Below are 23441 nucleotides of genomic sequence, written 5' to 3' on the forward strand. Positions count from 1 at the left end.
ATGATAGAAAGCCCAATTTACACTAGCTGAGAATTCCCTTGCATGCTTTTCAGCTGCTCGTGACTTTGCATCTTCACTGGCAGGTAATGGAACTGATTTTCCCGTATGCAGACCGGGCACTGAATACCAGAAAGTTTTCACCTCTAAGAGTTTGTCTTAATTAAATGTGTTGAATGAGTCTTGGAAGAATAGCAATTAAGAGGCTCTTGTCTGCATGCAAATTAACATCTAGTAGGGGATGACGGGATTAAAGCAAACACAACAATGGAATTATTCAAGGTCAGTATGGGACTAAGAGTGAGCTGCCAATGTAGAGGCTGAGTTTTACACCATGCCCAGGCTTGACAGCAGAGGAATCCAGTATCCCACCAGTATCTGAAGCCTTTGCTATGGAAATAAATGCACTGATATGTCCTCATGAGCCCGTAGCCCAGCTTTTGCTTATTTGGCAGCCAATGCTTGCAATGTGACCTCTGTTAATGATCACCGACCTTTCCATCCATAAATTGCTCTCACTTTCCTACTCTGTGAGACTTTTCTTGAGCAACAAGATGTTTGTATGTATTAGCTACTTGTAATGGGACTCTTCAGCCTGGGGAATAGAAGATTCCGGGGGGGTTTATTAATGTGTATAAATACCTGATGGGAGGGAATGAAGATGACAGAGCCAGACTCTTCTCAGTAGTGCCCACTGACCAGGCAATAGGCACAAATTAAATACATGAAATTTTTACTGTGAGGGTGGCCAGACACTGGAACAGGTTGCCCAGAGAGGCTGTGGAGACACTCAAAACCAGGCTGGGCAGGGTTCTAGACAATCTGCTCTAGGAAACCTCAACCATTCAGTGACACTGTAATAAAGCATTGCACAACAGCCACATTGATCTTCTTTGAAGACTGAGTACATGAATATTCAAAGTTCAGCATTAGTCACTAGCCTGCTTATTGTTCATTGGCAAATTTCTCATTGGCATATTAAAGCATGCATGTTTTCGGATTGTGTTTTCAGTTGCTGGCAATTTGACACACTATAAAACAATAATTATAACTGGAAGTGCAGCAGTGATTGGATCCAAGCAGCATGTTTGGCTTCAGACTCCCAAACTCTCAGGAAGTTCCAGTGCAGATCTGCACATCGCACCTGGTTCCTGTCTGTGTAATGGGCAGAACCAGCTTTTCTTATCTGAACAGCCACCTGCTATTTCAAGAAAACCCAAAACCCGCAGCTTTGAAGACTTTCTTGTTTAGATTCAGACTCAAATTTTATACCTAAAGAATGTAAATGTAAAATTTTCAACCCGTTCCGCTCTCCATCCTTCAAGAAAAATGTGTTAATACAGAAGAAAAAGGTGTTAATACATATTTTCAAAGAAAGGAAGTCATTGAATTAGACTTGAACAAGACAAGGAAAAATGTTTCTAAACAGATTTGATTTTCATTTTTTTGGCAAGTTTTTCAAATAACTCTTGGTGACACATAGTGGAGCCAGAAAAAAAACTGTTTACCACAAATTGCTTTTCTAGTAAATGAGAACCATTTAAAATATTTTCTTCAGTCTTGGGATAGCTCTTTTTAATCAACTAAGCAACCTGAGTCTGCAGAGGAGAGCTCTCCCAAGGCAGTTGCCCTTCCTATCTGAAGAACCAGGCACAAGAAGGGAAATCCTGAGTCCCAGATCCCAAATGAGAATTATTACATTACACCAGGAGGGTCTAACCTCACAAGCTGAGAATGCATTTCCTTGGCACCTTTTCCAACAAGCATGGGCTCCATTACAAACAAATGTGTATTATTACAAATAACGTGCCCTGATGGAGCGTAAATTCAGACTATATTTGTTTTCTCATTTTGTTTTCTGCTGGGGAATTCTGGTGAAACTTATTTTCCTGCCATTGCCTACATTCTTTATATCACTGGAGTTCTCTTAAACCACATTTAGTGTGGATCAAAGTCCTGACTCAGAATTTAAAAGATCCCCTAAAAGAAGAAAGCATCACTACAAGAGCATTATTCTTTTTCTTATTCTGTCACACCCCCAAAAATATCCAGCAGAGTCCTTTTGCTGCTACTTGCACATGTACATGGAATAATGATCTAAATTTCACTAATAACTGAACAGATTAGTCTCAGATCAAACTCTTTCCAAATAAATCAAATTCCTTCTGCTGCCTAACAAAAAAAAAAAAAAAAAAAAAAAAAAAAAAAAAAAAGCCATTCAATACTCAAATGGTGAGCTCAAGTAAGAAAGTTTATTTATCCACTTTGAGGTCTTTTCTGCTTTCCTATGAAGAAGCAGATGCCACTGGACCACATGGATAGCAGGTTGTGCCCTCCAAAATTATGCTCTCCCACTGGATCACTTTGTCTTTGAGGTCAAATCCCAAAGTAAGCTAAGAAAATAGCAGTTTTCTAGTCTGTTGGACCTAACCTACGTGTGTCTCAAGACTACATAAGGCTGAAATCTCTATGCATATTCACACACTACAGTTTCTTTCCCCTCTGTTATTCTTTGTCACCTACAGAACTCCTCCTTCACCCATCAGGAACGCCACTTTGGGGATCACCCTGTCAAAATCCAGGTAAATCTGAGTGCAGCCTGTAGCTTTCAGTCAACCTAGGATAACAATTTATAGTGGATATCTGTTGGTCATGTCAATCCTGCCTACCAGCTCTGGAGTTTATGCAACCAAGAACAAGTTTTGGCTCTAGAAACAAGCAATGCCTTCAAGTTATACTCCTGGGGAATAATTTTTCAAAGGCATTTTTGAAATGCGACTCCCTTATTAATCTTTCTAAATCCTCCAAAATAGCGAAAACATTTAAGTAATTTCATTTTAAAATTTATGGTCCTTCTAAACTTTAGCCAATGTGAAAAACTATTGATTTTGGTCTATAATCTGCAAATACACGTTTAAGTGTCCTTAGATGAGACAGTCAGACTTACTGTATTGGGTGGGACAAAGTTTGGCCATGTTCTCCCCATCTCTTACTGCTCCATCAATACATTTTGATGTATATTTTCCTGTCTAATTAAAAGGTATCATGTGCTGAGCCTACCAGCATTTCTTCCTTACAACTGTGGTAAGTCTGTGCACATATGCTCCTTGTCCTGCAGCTCCCGTCTTTGGCACCAACTGTGCAGCAGGGATTTGTCTTGGAGGTTGGCTTTATTTTGTGCTGAAATTTCATGAAGTCTTAATAACTTCCACCTCTTTTGCAGCCAAAACTTCACTCCTTGTCAACCTGGAAAAAAATGAAGATGCAAACAAAAGTCTGAGAAATGAATGCTGAGCTGAACCAGTTTACCAGGATTAGGACTATAATTGCTTAATGGGTAAAGCAGGTACCTTCTTAGACTCTTGTGGTGATGGAGAAGAAATAAAGACCAGCTCAGTATATGAAATCATCAGTCCAGATCAACCTAGGGTGTTGCTAACTACATCTTTGTTACCACAGGGAATCTCAGGGAAGAAATCTGGCATCTGACAAGACTTTTTGGTGATAACTATTGCCACCATCTCCTTATTAATACTTTTATCACATTCTGAAAGTTTGGGAAAATATTGTAGCAGAGAAATGATAAATATTATTTAAAAGTACATCCTCCATCAGAGTTTGACAAGTCCTGAAAACACTGAGTTAAGGTACATCATGCAGTCGGTAGCCAGACCTGAAATCAAACAGAAAGCATTGCACAACTTTGGTTCACATCTCAACAATAACTCCATACAGCCTCGTCTAACAGACAAATAAGGAAAATACAGTATTTAAATAATAGCATGGTGTGATTGTATTCCCTTCCTGACACTCCAAACTTGGCGCCAGACCTGCCAGGGGTTTCACTGACTGCTGAGGATGTGTCTGACAAACCTGGCTTGAGTCTTGGGCTTTTAACCAAACAGCCGGTGTGCTCTGGATGGTTATTTGTCCCCAGATGCCCCGATGTAACAGCCAGGTTTAATACAAATCTCCCTTCAGCTGCTGGAGGTATTGGCGGTTGCCCGTCACCATTCCCTTTTCTGTTTCTAGCAAATGGGAATTCTCCTCTGGGGATGAAGCTGATCAGCCTTAGATTCTTGCAAAAACAGAAATGACGTAAATGAGATTATAATGTATATTTGGAGAGGGGCAGAGGTATTTAGAGAAGAAGCAGCAACGCACTGGGGAGAAGGAAGGTGCATTTTAAGTGCTTCTGGGAAATTCAGGCCCAGCCTGTGAAGTTCAAATTTATGAATCTATTCTGGTTTTCTGAAATGATTGAACACACAGTTTAATAATATGAATCCTCACTTTAAAAGCCTCACTAGCGTAAATCACAGATCTGCATTGTCTGCAATATGCATGCCACGTTTTATTACCTAGGTTGATGGCCAACACTTAATTTAGTACATACCCTTTCATGTAATGTATTCCAAGATATGCATCACTTGACAATTCAGCACCACGGTGCTCGAAACTGCTTATGGTATCAATCTATATGATGATTAAATCTCATCTTTTTTTTTTTTTTTTTTTTTTTTTTTTAACAAGCCAGGCTTTCAGAGCACTAGATGGTGCTAGAGAATGCTCTTAGCCAGCTCCAGGGGCTGCATTCCCATAAACTCTCTCCATGTACCATTTATTTTTGTAGGATATAACAGTCTTATCTGGATCAAGCATCTATATTCTCAGCAGTGCTTCAGATCAGCTGCTGATATCATCCATCACTCTTCCTCGTTGTGTGATTGTTTGTTATTGCCAGAAGCAAGCTGTCAAAACCATGAGTCAGGCTCCCCAGATCACAAGACAGCCTCAAAAAACAGGGATATATATATTTTGTAGTGGGTACTTTTTATTTACATTCTGGTTCCTAAGCTTTAGGACTGATATGATGCTGTTAATGTGCTCCCTAGGAAGGGATGGCAGTGCTGGGCACTAAAAACATATACCATTAGGGCCAGGCATGGGGCTGAGCTTCAAGGTTTAAACCAATGTCCAGACATTGACCTGGGGCTATTTTGGAGCAGGGTTTTGAGCCACCCAAAGTAAAGGAACCCCCCTCAGAAAACACCAGGTGGAAAAGACAGTTAGGAAATGGAGTATTTTTCCCTCCCTGACAGCTCAGCTGTGAGTCCAAACATATTGCAGGCTGCACAAGACTCTGGTGCTTCGAGGCAGGCCATGTATCTTTGGTAGACAGGTGTCGAACCGACACTGATTTCACAGTGCTGGCACTATAAGTGGTGCTCCCCAGCTGTGTCTATCCCACAAAGCCACCGAGCTGCAGACAGCAACTGCTGCCGGACAGCTGGAGGGGAAGCAGGTTATTGGGCTGCTCCGGGACAGCCCCGAGGTGCAGCTGGTGAGGGGCACGATCCTTCCCCCTACAAGGCAGCTGCACACAAGAGCAGCCTCCCTGGGCACCGACACCGCAAGGGCTTGGCCTCATCCTGCACTGCACAGTGTGGGTTGGAGGAGGCTGGCCATGGGGTCATGCCCGTCAAAAGCCCAGCTCACATCTATATGGGTAAATTTGGGTCAGGTGTGATGGGCCAAGGCTGTGGCACACCTCCTATGGTTGGTTCTTCCTGGGCATGGTGGAGCTACCCTATGCTCTCAAAACAGCCAGCAGCACAGATGGAAACACTGGGGTTCAGCCATTGGCCCTGCCGTGCTTCATCCCACCAGGAGCACAAACAAAGGGTGGTGCAGAATTAAAAAAACATTGTTTGGGTGATATGGGAAGGAAGAGCAGAAATTTGGGGAAAGCTGGGTCGAAATCCAGATGGATGTTATGGGTCCTGCATTTGCACATCTCCAGTGTCATGGACCAAAAGCCATTACTTCTCAGGGTTTATTTAATCTTGGGTTTCTTGATTATATGTGATTGCATCTCGCTCCAGACTGATGATGGTGTTTAAACCAGATGGAAAGAGTTGATGAATTCAGACATGACATCATGGGACTACGACATCATCGCCAAAACAACCAATCAGATAACAGCTAAATAATGACATTTCCAGGAAAATGACATTTATTTTTGTGGCAGTTCTAGCACAATTAAGACTTGAAAGGGACACAGTCAGATCTAGTTAGGCCCATAGCTTAATATTTTCCAAAAGATCAGTGGAAATGCTCCCGTGGCTTTTCCTTTAGCGCAAACCAAATTGATTGTTGGTATGAATTTAAATATATCGCAGAGGGTGAAGCTGCAAACCAAAAGAGCAATCCCACTGCTGTGCTGCTTGCCCCAGCTGAGCGAGTGCTTAAACGCAGTGAGAAGATCGCCGTGGTGCCACATCTCTGTCTCATGTCATGTCACCCCCAGTCTTCTAACAATACGGCAGGGCAAGAAATTTGCTTTTAATTGATTAGGAACCTACCAGCCTCCCTCTGCATGCCTTTTATTTACGTTAGCAGTCTGAAAGAGTGAAGTATTCCCCTTCAGGTTTTACTCTGCCAGAGAAATGGGTTTTCTGTCATCGCTCCTCACCAGCACAGCCTGAGACCAGGTTCTCCTCAGTCTCTCCCTTCCACCATTTGTCTTTACTACCTCATAGCTGTCAGCTTTTCCTTTAGCTGCTACTATGAAATGAGCACAGGGTTGTTTTGGCTAAAAAGCACTCAAAATGCCGTGAGGAGGGGCAGAGGTGGGGAAATTATTGATCTCCAAATGGGAAACATCCCTAGGATGGTATCCTTGACTAGGGGCTGCAATCCCCAGGTTGAAAACCACCATCAGTGCCTACCTGATAATAAACCCAAGACAATTAGATGTGATCATGAATCATTATAGACAACTCTATGATGCTATAGTGGTGGAATCAAGTTGGACTAGATGATCTTAGGGGTTATTTCATCCATGCTGCCTCAGTTTCCCTACCTGTAAAATGGGCATAGTGGTAGCTGCTTGTTTGACAGTGGAAGATCTTGTTTAAGGAGTAAGAGAGTTTTCTATGAGCCCCTTGTTTTTCTTTCCCCAGCTGAACAGGTATTCAAAAATACAGGTATTCAAAAAATAGAAAATCATGTGAGAAGCATACCCAAGGATCTGGGAGAAGCAAATATCCCAAATTAATACAGAGACCTCATTGCACCGCCCCATGAGAAAAGCCATGTTCAGGCCCTTTCTGTTTGGGTGATGGATGTTTTAATGGACAGTCAGATAAATATATTTATTTTCCCTGAAAAAGAGAAGCCTTGTGCAGAAAAGCCTACTATATTTCAATGTCACTGCAACTTTCACTTGGGCCAGAAGTCTAAACATTTCTTTCCAAGCCCTTGGCTTCCCAGAGGAATTTTTTTCCAAATGGTCAGTGAAAATGCAGACAAATGGGTCAAATATCACAGGAATTGTAGAACGGAAGACGGGGTCCATCAAGACCAGAGGGTGGGCAAACTGCTCTAGGTGACACTGCTTGAATAGGGGTTGGACCAGGTGACCTCCAGAGGTCCCTGCCTCCCTCAGCCATCCATGTGAAGACAAGAACAGGAAGACTCCTTCCTTTATCCCGTTCAAGCTGTTTGGCATCCTGCTGGAAACACTGAGTTTGGGGGACACATGATGCATGCCAAGAAGGTTTGAAGGGGGAAGGCAGCTGAATTCTCACCCCTGCATGAAGTCCTGGTAAGAGCAGCCCATCGGGCAAGCGGCTGGCACTCTACGCAATTAGATATAATTAATAACACACAGCTCGGAGCAGGGCCAGCAGGCACCAGTGGCGGTCCGGACTGTCCCCAACCACGATGGGGTGCTGGGTGCTGCCACCCACCTACCTGCCAGGCGGCGAGGCTATGCCCTTTTGGGAAGCCCCCCTGCTGCCATACATCATCCCGGCTGGCCGGGCAGCGGCCCTAACCTGGGTCTGTCCGTCAGCCCGGAGCCAGGCTGTCCCCTCTTTCCCCTCCCGCCACCCCCTCGCCGGCCGCCAGGACTTTGTGTCCTAAAAGCTCATTCTTTCCATAGTGTAAAAAATAAACCAGCATGTGCTCCCTCTCCAACGCCGCCCGTCTCCGCAACGGCCCCGGGTGGGTTGTTGTCGTCGTTGGGCTCGGTGTCTCCTTAAATAACAGAATTACAGCGGGCCTAATCCTGCAAAGTGCTGAGTAACAGCTCGTTCCCAATAAATTAAGTAGGCACTCAGCGCCGCGGCCTGATATTTGTATCCATGTCCTCCTGGATTATCAGTCTCTCCTCCTCGCTCTCTCCCCGGCCCCTCGGGGAGCAATTATCTGTGAATGAGAACAGAATAACTCTTTTAGCAGAAGGTTTCCACACTCACGCACAAGGAGCGCTCTGAATGGATTTATCATGCTCACTAAAAAGGGAGGTGGAAAAAAAAAAAAAAAAAAAAGTCCCCCCTCCTCTCTCATTTCTTTTATTTTATTTTATTTTAAGGAGAAATCCCTGAAGCGGCAGCCGTTCCCTGGTGGCTCCCCGCACCAGAAAAAAATAAAAAAATAAAATGGATATAGTAAAACTTTTTAAGGGAAGCATGAATCGGTTCTTCAGAAAAACAAGGCAGCGGTGCCAACTGGAAATGTTTGCTTTGGGGGTGAGTTAGATGGCTGGCGTCAGCCAGGGCTAAAGACATGCCAGCGGAATGCAATATTGGGGAAGCAGCAGGTCACTCAATCACTGGCAATTTGCCCAGGAGCAACTGGATGCCTTCAGATTTTTTTCATGTGTGTGTGTCTGTGAGTGTGTGTGTGTGTTGCTTTTTTTTTTTTTGCCTTTTTTTTTTTTGCCTTTTTTTTTTTTTTCTTTTTCCAGGCAAACAGAGCCTTAGCAGTTTCGGGGCCGGGGGTTGCTGGAGAATGGTATTTCTGAGAGGCACGCTCCTGCAGGAATATCCTTCGGTCTGTGCGGCTGTGCAGCGGTGACATCTGGCAGAAGAAGTCGCGTTTCGACAGATGGGGCTGAATCCGGCCCGCGGCCGCACACAGCAGAAGATGCGGCACCACGTGCAGGGTCTGCTGGGGCAGGGAAAGGATGAGGCAGTGGGAAAGGACAACAGTGCCAGCACCTCTGAAAATACCCTCCACACAGAAGAAATATTTTTATCTTCCACTAACAAATACCAAACACCAGAGATGAGATTTTGCTTATATTTTGGGGGGGCAATCGTTTTTTCAAGGTTAACTTGCTTACAGGAGTGCAGAAAGTAAGTGAAATACAAAAAGAAAATAATATTTTGAAAAAATCACATTGACACGGGGAAGGCAAAGCCCTGACAGGCACTTTTTCTGTATTTTTTCATGCCTCTATCACTTGTGCAGAGTACCAGGCTGCAAAACCCAGGGAGGGAGGGCTGCCAGCAAGCCCGGCTCACTGCAGCCACCCTTGTTAGGGATTTGCCCTTTTTGCTAATAAAGGAAATTGAACGCAGCACATCATGTGCTGATGTCAACCATGGCACTTCACCAGAGGTGAAAAAGAACAATAAAATTGCCCTCACCACTGTCCCCCTTCATCCAAGTGGGTAAAACCCAAATATGAGATGGAGAGGAGCTCCCATGGAAGCATGGCCCCGAATCCATGGGGTTCAATACTGTTCAGAGGTCATCCTCCATGTAGGTAACCTGATCAACCCATGAAGAAATCAGAGAGAAAGAATATGTTTTTGGAGGCAGATCCCAGCTATGATCAGCAGGTTGGGATCCCTGAGAGGTCTCCTGAGAGGGGTCTCACATATGCAGAGGCATTCAGAAGGAGAAAATTCACTGCATGTGCAATACAGCCAATGATGGCAATCAAGTGACAAACTCGAGAAGCTCTTGACCACCTCTTGGTTCCAAGTCCTTGGGCTTTCTTGAGGGTATTGGTCCAAATTTTCTGCTGGTGGTAATCCCACCAGGGGCTCTACCTGTGCTCTGCCGTTGCCCCCTGACCTGGCAGCTGTCCTCGCACTGCCGTGCCATGGTGCCCAGTGCCTGCCACCAGTCCACCCAAGCTTGGAGACCATCAGGCATTGAAGAGCAGCTTTATCTCAGGACTCATTCCCCACCTGAAATGCAGCTTTTCTGCTACTCCTGGCTTTCAGAGCAGCTGCTCCAGCAAACACGACCATAGCACGATCACTCTTGTCTTTTCATTGACTCCTTTCTTATTATATTTTCCTTCTGGCTTTGGATCTTGATCCAACTGTGTTACGGAACAGACCTAAAAGCACTCAGTATGCCAGCTGTCCATCACTCTTCTTTTTTGCTTCTCTGTTCATCTTAAAAGAACCATATTTGGAACAAGAGATGGTCATTTAATCACTGGACAAGGGCTTTAGTTAAAATGAATTGCATTCCCAGGTCAGTCACTACTTTCTTGTGTGATCTTGAGAAGGTCCCTGCCCCAGATCTTTGTACTGTCAGATGGATATTGCAACTTTTTCTTTTCCTTGCTGAGTCTTTCTTTGCTCTCAAGAGCAGGAGACTCTCTCTTGCAATGTGCATGCATGGCAAACTCATGAAAGGGATTTGGTTTCACTGTATCTTGAACAATTATTTAATAAAATACCTAAGTTCTCTACAATGGTCTAGGGGAAAGAACATTTCCCAACTTCTTTTCTAGATGATTAATCTGGCTTTCTCTCCTTGCAGAAAGGATCATGTCAGAGCATCCAGCATGTACAACCTCTCCAGATGCCATAATGGCCACATTGCCGTGGTACCTTGTCACCTACCCGCAAGCACCTCCTGCATCCTGGGAGGACTTCTGATGTGGTTCGAGAAGAGCACTGATGGGCAGTGAGGAAAAATAGAGTGGACACGCTCAATAACCCAGCAAGATACTTGTCACAGTAAGCTCTCCCATCCAGTCCTGTACTCCAGGGCTGCAGCACCAGGCAGGTCACCTGCTGGAGATGGACAGGAGAGAGCCCTTCTCTGCTTCTGTCTCAAGTGTTGCTGTGTTGCTTGTGCAAATCATTTTTGCTTCCTGTACCTCAGTTTCCCCATCTGGAACATGGAAAAAGTGATCTTGACTTCTTTTTAAAGCCCTTTGAGATGTGTAGATGAGGAGACCTTTTAAAGAGGTAAGCAGTATTATAAGCAGCGGACTCTCGTCTGCCAAGAACCAGAAGTGATATGAGGGTGATGAAATTCAGGCCACCTCATCAGCAAAGCATGTTGTCCTGGCCTTCAAGACAAGGTTAGGGCTCTCGGAGAGAGCCCGTTCCTTTTTGGGACAGAAAGGAGTGGACACAGACCCAGCACATGCTTTCCTATTATTAGTCATTTCTATCCATGCATTGCCACAAATGTATACAGCTCTTAAAAACCCAACCAAAGCAAGTGCAAAATCTAAAGCCATCTGACCCAGGAGCTCAGCTGTGCAACATAAGCTGATTTTTAAGTCTTCAGCTAATTTCCCCATGATGGCTTGAGCAGGATGGGTACAACCAGCCCTTCAGCAAGCCCCCAAGCCCCACAATCTCCATGAGCCTTTCAGTGAGGCTGGAAGGGGACAAGAGACAACAGGTGGACCTGCCTGGGGACCGAAACTGGAGAGAGCATCGAGGCTTCCCCAGAGGACCATGCAGGACGGTGACGCACGGCTTGGCTGGAGCAAAAAAGCTGGACAGAGGCAAGCCGCAGGCACGGGAGAGCTTGGTGAGGACCTCACAAACGAGGTCGGAGGCACGATCGAGAGCTGTTTTGCACGATGAGGCCAAATCCGTCCCTGGCACGGATCCGCTCCGGCCACCTCCATATGTTTGTGTAATAATCCCGCTCCGGCCGCTCAGGGAGGCACCGGCTGTGCAGGGCTGGCGTGCCAGCCTGGAGGCCCAGACGCCAGGACAGCACCAGATGCCGGGCATATTTTGTCAGCTGCGTGGCCACGGGGAGTCACACGGGGCCTGGCGTGCACCTGCGCGACCCTGAGCCGGCCTGCTATTAACAGCCGGCAACAGCGCTCGGACGCCGTACGGCAGACCGCTCCGTTCCCCAGCGTGGTGATAAATTAGCCTCCCTGCTGGCAGCCCCGAGCTCTTCTGCAGCAGGGATTGATGTGAATGCTGAGCGAGGCCAGCCTGGCTCTGCAGACTCCTGCCTCTGCTGCACGGCCCCATGGCCTTCCTGCACCTCAGCACCCCATTGTGCATGGGGTGCCCCTTGCTCCCGACACTCTCCAGTCAGCCCCTTGAGGTGAGGTGGCTCTGAAGGTCTCCTGATGTAGCTAATTAACATTTGGGGTCTTCCACAATGCTTGAGGTTGGCACTGATTTCTTGGAAAGGAGATAACGTGGGGAGGGTCAATGTGAGATGTGAAGTTGCTGGGGGGTGCCTGAAGCCACAGGAAGCACCCAGAGGTAAAGCTGCAGCAGACACTGAGTATAAGGGGACTAAAGCTTTCTCAGATTTGTGGGACAAAACCTGGAGGGGTCAGGGAAAGAAGCATTGATGGAGAAAGCTGCATTTACCTCTTCTCTCATTTGCTCTTTGTGCCCTGAGTGGGCCCAAAGTTGAACATGAGCCAGCAGTGTGCCCATGCTTCAAAGAAGGCTAGTGGGTTGCTTTAGGCAAGTATCACCAACAGCTCATCCTTTCCCTCTATTCAGCACTGGTGAGGCCACACCTGGAGTGCTGGATCCACTTCTTGCCCTCCCTGTACAAAAGAGCCATGGACATACTGGGTCAGCAGGGAGCCACCAAGAGGGCCTCGAGCACCTCTGGTCTGAGGAAAAGCTGGGAGCTGGGGGTGTTCAGCCTGGAGAAGAAAAGGCTCAGAGAGATCTCATCCAAGTCTATAAATACCTGAAGGGAGGCTGCAAAGAGGATGGAGCCAGGTTCTTTGCAGTGGTGCCCAGAACCAGGCCAAGCGGCACTGGACACAACCTGGAGCACAGGAGGTTCCCTCTGATCATCATCAGGAAGCCCTTCTGTGCTTGGTTGGTGACACTGCTTGGTAGGGGCATTGGACAGGATGACCACAAGAGGTCCCTTCCAACCTCAACCATTCTGTGATTCTGATAAACACCAGCCCTGCAAGACTTGCAGGAAAATTCCTGCCATGTCCAACCCCTGTGGAAGAGACACACAACAGGCAAAGTGATGGTCTTCACATTTTCTATTTTCTTTCACTGCTGACCCAAAACAAGCAAAATCTGACTCATTAACAGAGCTAGTTAAAATCAGGATGAAAGGTCCAATAGGGACTGCAGGCTCTTGGGAAATAAATTTTGATGCCTTGGGACTCAGAAAAATGATTTCCCAGGCATCATGTGCATAGCACAGCCGGCTTTGTGACTTTTCTTCTTTTTCTTCATCAGTTCTTGGTTCTAGCACAAAGATGATTTTTAATGCCAAATCATTGTGCTTCTTTCCTCTTTATTTCAGGCCGCAGGCTCACCACATTCTGGACTGGTTGCAGCCCATCTGGTTTCACTAATACTTCTAATATAATATTTATAACTAGCTAAGGGCTGATCATATGACGGGTGTAATCAATAAGTCATGTGCCAATTGTGGTTATTCTACACCTTGAGCCATTTTTCTGTATTTTGGCATTCAGAGCCTGTTGGGGTATTTGCATGTTTTGTTGTTGCTGATCCTTTCCACCTTTGCAGCCGGGCATTAAAGATGGCTTTCCTGAGTCTCAGTAATTGAAAAAAAAAAATAAAAAAAGGCAGATCACTTTGTTTCCACCCAAAAAAGGAAATGAGATGAGAGAATCAACCAAAAGTTCTGCTTGCCAGATACCACTTGCCACCATCTTTGGCTTTGCTGAAGGAACTTGTGCTTAGGGAAGTTGTTCAATCTAAACAAAACTGTCTTTTCAACAAGTTTGTCCTTTGCTTCGCCAGAAGGCTTACCCAACAGGAACCAAAACCAGGTCTGACAGTTTTAGCTCACCCGTAGCCAGCTGTGGCAGCCCAACTTCAAATTCAATGGGCACGGTACATTTCCTGGCAGATCATCCGGTAGCAGGGACAAAAGACCACCTATATCGAAGGGGTAGGGCCCATTGCTTCCAGAGACCTCCTTCTTGTTCTCTCTGCCCTTCTCACTCTACATGGCTACAGTGGGCTCAAAGGGGAAGGAGTGTCTTGGTAGATGCTCAGACAAAGCAAGCGCCCCCTCCAGAAAGGGACGCTATCAAGTAACTTCAAGAAACTTTGGTGGAAGCACTTTTGAAGGGAAAAAAAAATAAAAACAACACAAAACAAAACAAAACTTTTAGCTTCATTTTGAAAAGAGTGAAAAAACAAGGTTTTACCTTGGTGTAAAACCACTGGAGTTGCACCAGGCTAGGATTTGGCCCTGTGTGGCTGCATGGAGGCAGAAGAGTGAACTCTCCCTTTCCACGGGTGCTTAAAGCTGGCCACAGCCTGAGCACAGATGATTTAGTGATTCATTCTGGCAAGCAGGGAAGCATGACTTCAGGTTTGAGCTTCCCACATCGCTTCTACCAGCTCCCCCTGGAGAGCCAGCACGTCGGTGGCCAAGAGGATTGCACGTTGCAGAGCCAAGTGGTGCTGCCTGTGGAGCCCTCAAGCAAGAGCACCACGGAGGGTCCCTCCATGACACCGCCGTGCGGGACCTCAGAAGAGAAGCAGAGGCTGACTGGCAGCCCTAGGAGCACAAATTAAAACATCTCTTTCTTGTGCTGAGACTTTCAGTGGTGACAACTGCTACCTTGTGAGTCAGTGTATTCAGAACGGTCCAGCACTAACAGGATTAACAAGCTCTTCACTGCTTGGATCACTTCACGGTGGGAAGATCCAAAATCAACTGATGGAAAAAGGATAATTCCTCCTGCTGAGGGAGCAAGTTGTTTGTGGAACCAAATGATCAAACAATGAATCTGAGTGCTGCGAGACGTCCGAACGTGGAGATGCATCCAAACTCTGCTGAGTGCTTGGGCTCATGGTGCCACTGCATGGTTGGGACCCCATGCCCACACTCGGGCGCAGCATTGTGAGACAGTTGGTGTTTTGGGGAGGGTCAATGTTTGAGTCGAGGGTGGGAGAGGCAACAGGAGAAAGGAGCAGCCGTTCTCTCAGGCACTTCTCAACTGCTCAGCCTCAAGGCTGGAGGCTCAGCTCCAGTCAGGAGCTCACATTGTTGAAGCAATGTTAAGACCTGAAAAGCCCCAGCTCTGGTTCACCTGAAGCATCACAAATAATGTAACCATGCCCAAAACCATACAAGGACATGCAAAACCTTTATTTTCTTTGCAGAGCTGGGTTTCTCCTTCCCCACAGACACTGCACAGCCCTGTGCCTTGCGCAAACCCCTGTCTCCAAGGAGGAAGATACGCTCAAATTCTCCCAGTACCAAGCTTGCCAAACTCATTTTCTCATTCATCTATCTCTCATGGGGTTTGGCGCTGAAGAGGAAGAACCGGCTGAGCACCAGCACCCAGCAGATGCCTAGAGTTTGTGATAGATGAAGCAGCGAGTCTCCACCATCGAGCCTGAGAATCACTCAGTGGGCCTGGTTTCCTGCTCAGGCCGTATCTCAACCATGTACCAAGGGCTGCACTACAAAGTTAAGGCCCTGTGGCTCAAGGCAGCCTGATTTGGGGTCCACTGATCACCCCAATTTAGTCCATGTGCTCAGAGATGGGCAGACACCAGAATGCCATGTTCCTTTGCAAACAAACTAGCTTGCCAGCACCAGGCACCAAAAGCAGCCGTGCTCAGCAGACCAGGGAGGTGACAGTCATGTGGCCCCAGAAAGGGTTAGAGCTGTCACCTGAGGCAATATTCCTTCCCTGTTCACATAACAAGGTATGTGGGGTCCATTTTTTAGGAAAGAGGAATGCTCAAAGAGACCTCATGAGTGCAAATGGTTTATGCTAAAGGCAGTCATGCGTTTAATGTGTGTGCATACTTTCATCTCTGAGAAGCTTTAGGACCCTGTCAGAAATTGTTATGAAAAGTTTCATGCATGTTGTGTTTTCCTTTTGTCTTTCCCATGGCAAGGAGCTAAGCCATTTGACAGGCATGAGTGAAACTTATCTAGCCAGGACCCGACTAAGGGGTTCCAGCGTTCACACAGAGCTTGACACTTCAAAATGACATTGATCGGGCTCTTCTCCATCTGGAAGAGTGAATGAACTACAGCTGGTTTGAAAAAAAGAGCTTCCTTCTTCTACAAAATAAAACAGAATTTAAAACCCCTATCTTTTAGTTAAAAAAAAAAAAAAAAAAAAAAAAAAAGCTGAAAATAAACTTTCTGCTTCTAGCTGAAAAGCTTCAGTAAACATCTGAAATTTCATGCTGAAAACAGACACTTCTCAAAAAAAAATGCTTAATCCATAATGGCATTTTCTGTCAGAAAACATTTGAGAGGTAAACATTTTTAAACAGCCCTGGAAATGCTTTTTTTGCCTAGCAAAGCTCAGTGCATGCTAACAATTTCAGATATAGCTTGGAATACTGTCAACTGGACTTTTAAAAAAATATTTTTTTTAACCCTCCTTCCAGGTAAGCTCAGCAATAGATCCTCATAATGTCTCTGTGGCTTTCCTCCCACCCCATTTCCATCATGATTGTCACTACATTTAATAGTTATAAAGATATGTACCTGCAGATTTAAAAGCAAATGAGTCTCTCAGGAATTTATCAGGGTCTCTAAATCTCATTAGGAGTGATTGGTAGCAAGAAAATGGTTGTAAGTTAGGGTGAATGCTAAAATTAAAGCACCTCAGTTTCTTTTCTGACTGCACATCATGTTTAGCTCTGCTAAAAGGGGGTGGAAAGCACAAGAATAAAAATGTCCACATGAAAACTGGACTCAGGTCCACACTGCATATTTCAATAGGCTCCTGTTTCAGGCTGGCTAAGATTTGCTTTTTGGTCAGTTTAGCCTGGTATCACAAAGAGAAACATTATCAGTTCTTTCTGTTGTGTTAATACCCAATTTATGTTTCAGCATTGCAATTTCCTGCCTGCTCTTTGAACAGCTATCAAAGGACTAGACAACAGATCATGGTACACATTCTTCTCATGGTGACATCTGCTAAACTAGTCAGTCTGTTCCTATACAGCCCACTCAGCGCATCCTAAAATATTTTATAAGCCACCAGTGAAACAGAGAATGGTAATATTGGTCCCTGACCTTTACTCAAGCCACCTTGATGTTCACTGCAGATGGGGAGTCACACTTCAGCAGCCAGAATTTCTGGGTCCATTCAGCTTAGGGTTTCTGTGTTACCTCCAAACCCAATAAATTTCACCTAATGCCATCTGGCACTTCATATCCTCCACTATTTTTCATCTGACAGTACTGGCAAATCTGCATGTGAGGCTCAATCCAAAAGCCTCTAAAAACCAATGGAAAGATGGTTTTGGGTCATAACTAAAAGTGCAAGACTTTATTTAGCAACATGCTTTCTACAGCTTTGCTGGAAGATGCTCTTCTTCTGAACAAGCACTCAATCAGCAGTGGGCACTTTCCAAGAAAAGTACACCTAGGAAAAGGTTAGTTTAATTACATTTAGAGAAGCTAAGAAATTTCATTAATGAGATAATTTACCTAAACTCTGACATGTGAGAACACCATTGCTAATTTTGTGTTGGGCAACACCACTGACACCATGGTTATCAATGTGTTTAACAAACATAGGCAAGTTCTGCTAGGGACTACTTACAGCTAATTTTCAGAGTTATTCATAGGACCTGCAGTCTCTGCGTCACTGTGTCTCCTGTGCACTCTGGCTATATCCCAAAATGTTTTCCATACCAGTGATGACTTCAGCCTGAATTTCCTGTCCTGTAGCCAGAAAACAAACAAACAAACAAATAAATAAATAAAATTAAGAAAAATATATTGCTCAAGCACCTGGAGAGTTTTCTTGAAAGTTTGATTGGTGGTATGCCCCAACCAGTCACTACTCAAAGAGTGCTTCCCATTCTTCTCTGCCTTCACTATCTTTCTGGGTTGTGGTTGTATCTTCTTAGCCTTATCTCAGCTGCCTTTGAGCCCTGGTTTCTGATCCCCATCTGCCTGACCTCCCATTCTGTCTATTCCTTGTCCTAGATCCTATCCTGTGACACTGCACTTCCTAATCTTCAACAAAATCCCAGGCTAAGCTTTGATTTTGTTCTTGGAATAGCTCCTGCATAGATTCTGAGCAAATTTCTCACCTTTTATCTCACTTTTCTGGACCACTGTGTTCTTCAGATTCCCATCCATTGACCACAGTTGTCCTCATTCATTTCTTTTGAGTCCTGCCTGAGCCTGACCCCCTTACTGACACCCCTTAATAAAGCAGGGACCTGGTTAAAGGGCATGGCTGACTAGCAGTGTCATTAACTGTTTGATAACCAGCAGATCTATACCACGTGCCACATGGGTCAGCCACAGAAAATACCATTTTTTTAGCTCCTGAAGATTGTTAGATGCAGTTGTTTTCCTGGTGTTGACAACCATTTTGAGCACTCCCTATTCAACCAGAAAGCCTGGTCCTCTTTTGTCCTGGACAGAGACTGAGCTGAGCAGTACCTATGAAGCTGATGGCCCAGCAGGCTGGAGGAAAGAGTTTAGCTTAACATTTACACCCAAGACCGCTCAAAAACAGTAGTGAAGACTTTGGTTGTATGTATAATAGCAAATAAAACAGGTAAGGCAAGCCTGAAGGTAATCTCCCACTCTGAGGAAGCTTCATATTTGACAATGTATTAATATCTCCCAACCTTCTAGGCTTTATAGACAGACTTTGAAGTCTCTATCAAGGGTCAACTGCTGTACCTCAGCCTGTCACTACTTTCTCTTTTTCTTTTTGCCACTCTGTTCACTAGGACACCGATGAGTGTAGATGTCAGAAATTCACAGACAGTACTGTCAGAAAGATGATAATGTCCACAGAGCATTCATTTATGTGGTGTGAAATGTGTTAGGAGGCCAAGGTAGAGAATTTTTATTGCAGAAATGGCTTGATTCTTGGCAGTGTTTATATTTTATATCAGATTAAACCTAGGAAGACACATTTACTGACTAGTACTAAACCAAGTCCTGCAGTGAACTGACATATGTGTTACCAATCACATCTTTCATACATTAAGTAGTGGAGCTTTTTCTCTGTTTGTAGGATGCTGACAGGCAGTAACAAAAAAAAAAAAATTAAAAAAAAATAAAAATGAAGAGCTGTACTGAAAGGAAGTTGAAAGGGAAAGATAGGATTTAAATTATTTCAGTACAGAGTCTATTTTAAACATACATTTTCAGTGCTAAATGTTGATATATATATCCCAAAACAACAACAACAAAAATATATATAAAAAAAAAAAAGGAGAAGAAAAAGCACAAGGCTTTAAAGGATCCCTAAAACACAGAATTGTTAAACACCAAAATAAAGTTTATTAGAAGTAAAATATGAGAATGATGTTCAAAAAGGAAATAGAGAAAAGACATACACTTAGGCTAGCCAATGCTAAAATTACTATAAATATATTTAAAATCATTCTGAAGAACAATTTCCTAAAGCTCTAAAATCTATTAATAAAAACTGCTCCGAACACACCCAAAGAAAGTAGTTTGCCAGAGGACTGGCTCGGCTAATAGATGATCTGTACGTGATAGCTGAGCACTCAAGAAATATTATCTCATGATAGCAAAGTCAAACAAATACTTCAGAAGCATCCCACACTGCAGCTTTCCTTACTGGGAGCACGTCCGAAGAGATATCTCAAATTGAAGCGTCAGTAGAAAAGATTTTCAAACAAACTGATAAAGTGAATAAGACAAATCTACAGGACCAGATGGTATTCACCCAAGAGCTCTATTGGAATCCAAAGAGGAAATCGCTGAATTTCCACAGTGCAGAGCCAACCTGCTGTTTAAATCAGCCTATGTCAAAAGAATAGAAGCAGTAAACATGATGCAAAATGAAATAGCAGTTTCCAGAGACAGCTCACTGAAGAAGCAGAGACAAGTGTGATTCTGTATAAGGCAAAGTGATAAATGTTCTAAAAAAGAAGAGTAGACATATCATGGAGCAAGGTTTAATGAGTAAGAGACAGGTATTGCTTTTAGTCATCACCAGTCATCCGAGGGTGTCACGGATTTGTGGGGGTAGTGATCTGTGTAATACGGTCTACCTGGATTTCCAAATGCTGGAACCTATTATGTTATTCCTGAACAAGGAAGAAAGTCCTCTCATTGTCTCAACAGATGGTTAAAAGTAGGAGACCAAACAACAAATAAATGACCATGTACCTGACAAAGGCAGCCAGTGTGCAGGACTGGATGAGGTTTCGTGCTGCTAGGACCTCTGATATTCAACACATATACTTACTGTAGACAAGTTATAAGAACTGAAAAGCAAAGTGACAACATTTTCTGATGATACTGAAACATCTAAAATATTTCAAATTACAACTGTGAAGAAAAAAAAAATAAATCAGGACTTAGAATGCTAAGTGATTCTTCAATAAAATGGAACTCAAAATTCAGAGTAATATAAGTAATGAGAAAAAAAAAATAAAAAAATCCTAAGGATAGGTGCAAAGTAATGAACATTGCGTGAGCTGCTACTGTTGGAAATAAGATCCTGGAGTTACTGTTCATGGTTTTGTTAAAATGAGAACTTACTGCTCTACAGGGATCAAAAAGACAAAGAGAAAATTAAAAACTAGTAGGAAAAGCGTTCAGAAAATATAAAAAACTTTTGAACATAGCTCCAGTGCACCCATCTCATATAGGATATAGCAGAATGAGAACAGTTACAGTAAAGGGCAACAAGGCACCAGAGACAGGGAGGAGTTTCCAGAAAGGAAGAGCCAAAATAGGTTAAAACTGTTCATTTTGGGAAAAAAAAAAAAAAAAAAAAAAAAAAAAAAAGAGAGAGGCAATCTGAATGACGTCTGTGAAGTCACAAGTTGCATTGAGAAGATGAAGAGAAAATAATTATGTACCATTTCTCATCGAGGGCCAGAGATTAACTAATGAAACAATTAGGCAGTGAGTTTAAAACAAACAGAAAGGAGTTTTTCTATCCCAAATTACTTATGACACTCATTGTTGTGAACAGAAAAAATCACAATAGGGTTAAAATACTAAAGTGGATAACTCCGGCAGAGCTACCAAAACCACAGACCAAACTCAACCTTTAGTTCTCAGTTGTGGACTGCCAAAAGCTGGGTTGGTTTACCAATGGTAGGACCACTCTGCAGTCAACCTGCTTCTTTTTTGTTATTATTACTACTGTTATTTATTTATTTTGACTTTCCCATAGTCATTCTATTTTATTCCTCTGACCCTGCATGACTCCCAATATATATATAATATATCCCAATGTGGAGTAATATATCCCAATGTGGAGTCCAAACTGAACCAGAAACAAGCTGCTAAAATGAAAAATACTGAGTTATACTACTGATTTACTCTATTAATAAATTCAGACCTTCTGATGAATGGCCAACAACAGAAAATTATGAACTTCACCATGCAATAAGACCTCCTTCATGAAGGTGAGACTCTCTAGGAATCCTCTACTACCTCAAGCCTGAGACTTCTGCTTCATTATTGTGACTGCCCACTGGAGATGTGTACTTAGGTCCTGTAAATTAAGTTCTTAGTGGTAGTACTCTTCCCTTTTCACCAGTAAAAGCTCTTTTACACCCAAAGCATACGACTAGAGAGTTTATAATAAATGTGCCTCTAATGGCACTCTCTTTACTGTAACCACTAAGAGTCATTGAGGATTCTCGGGACCTTGCAAACCACACTCAACAGCCACCATTAAAAAATCTGGCAGACTAGTGCTTGTTTTGCCCTCACCCACAAAAGTAAACTTCTATTCAAAATACATAGGTTTGAACTAAAATAGAGACTGCAGTAACTCTACCTACGTTATATTTAACGTCCGCTGTCCTTCTTCTGGAGCCAAAAAATATTAAGTGAAAGACTTCAGTGTCCTCACACCTCATCCTTTTTTCCTTTTTTTTCCTTTTTTTTTTTTTTTGTTTTGTTTAGTTTTGTTTTGTTATATTTCTGCCTCAACATATCCACAAAGACGACAGCTTTATCCAAGACCATCTCATCCACCTGCATTCCAGGGCTGGCCAAGAGCCATGCAGAGAACCAAGCAGGGTTGGAAGGGAGCGGTGTTGGAGGTTGACCAGGAATATTGGCTTGCTCTCACAGACCAGAGAGCAGGAGCGATGCCTTGACAAGCTAAAGGAGGAAAAGTTCGAGCTAACGTGATGCTGGGTGTCTTCCTGTTGCTGTAGGGCACAGGGAGGCCAGCGAGGTGGTGGGCTGGGGCAAGGAAGGTAACTATTGCTGCTCACCCATGGAGACCACAAGCACTTTAGGAACAACCCACAAGAGAAGTGTAAGCAGGGCAGGGACTGGACCTCATGTCCACTTCTAGGCACAACCCCTCTCCTGACCACACGAACAACCTCGAGACACAGACAGGTCTGAAAGAAACAAATGGGAGGATTTTTACTGTTTTCAGTGATGGATGAGTTCAGACTGGGGTGGAGCCAGACCAGCTGCCAGTGCAACTCTGCATAAATCAGTAAATTGGCTCACAGATGGAGAAAGAGTTGAGGTTTGTTTTCAGCTCCTTCTCCAGCTATTCAACCTCCCATACATCTCACATCCCTGCAGTGCAGAAGCCCATATCTGCTCCTGCTGAAGTCAATGGAAGAGTTGTCCATGGCCTTGACAGCTCCGGAGTCACTCTAAAAGCTGATACAGTGCGGGTAAGCCTCCCTGCAGGTTAGTGGAGACAGATTTTTCATCTTGTCTTAGCGGGAGGAAGGCAGCGAGGCACTGGCCCTGAGTAACGTAGTACTTCCGCTGGGGCTGGGCTGACAGTTTCAGGCTGAGGTTTTTAATTTTCAATAAAATTGTTCTTTATAAAACTGAGCCTCTCAGTCTACAGTGGAGTGCATCCAAGCCAATATGCGTGACTGCCAGGCACCCAGCAGCTCCCACCAAGAGGTACATCGATGTTTCTGAAAGTCAGACACCTAACCAAGAATCAAAGGTATTACAGCCAGAGGGCTCCTGTGTGAGTGTTCAGTCCAGCTTACCACACAGAAAATAAAATAAAAAATGAAATGAAATGAAATGAAATAAATAAAATAAAAAAGAAAATATCATACAGTAAATCCTGCATCAAGTGCAAAGCTTAGCCTATAGCTTACATTTTTAAAACCTCTCCAGTTTATATGTACATACTCACTACACTTCAAGCAGTGTGGACTCAGTTATCCCTTTAGGTAATATATTGCAAATATTGCATGTTCAGCATAGCTACATAGCTCTTATCACAAGGTTCACCTCTTCTGCCTCTGGATTGAAGAGCTTCCTGGTAGACTAGAAAGCCACTGGGCAGCAGCGATGTCCTCTTCGTGAAGATGTGAGTAGGATAACTAGCATCTCACCCATAACCATCTTATGCGTTGCTGCCATACAGTGACAAAACATATTTTTCAGACCTTGGATCACTCCTACAGCCCCTCTTTAAACCTTCTGGAGGAGAGGAGAGGAGAGGAGAGGAGAGG

The 23441-nt window shown here is 44.0% G+C and overlaps 1 long non-coding RNA gene across 1 annotated transcript in view; it reads right to left on the reverse strand.

Moving 5' to 3' along the window:
• Positions 1–7277: 7277 nt before the first annotated feature.
• The window catches only part of LOC118166465, a 21741-nt gene continuing 5577 nt past the window's right edge, over positions 7278–23441 (reverse strand). Inside the window, exon 2 of the long non-coding RNA XR_004750514.1 lies at positions 7278–8211. This is a non-coding gene — a long non-coding RNA (uncharacterized LOC118166465). The remainder of the gene's footprint in view (positions 8212–23441) is intronic.

The sequence above is a fragment of the Oxyura jamaicensis genome, chromosome 4 (genome assembly GCF_011077185.1).
Source record: "Oxyura jamaicensis isolate SHBP4307 breed ruddy duck chromosome 4, BPBGC_Ojam_1.0, whole genome shotgun sequence".
NCBI classification, from domain to species: Eukaryota; Metazoa; Chordata; class Aves; order Anseriformes; family Anatidae; genus Oxyura; species Oxyura jamaicensis.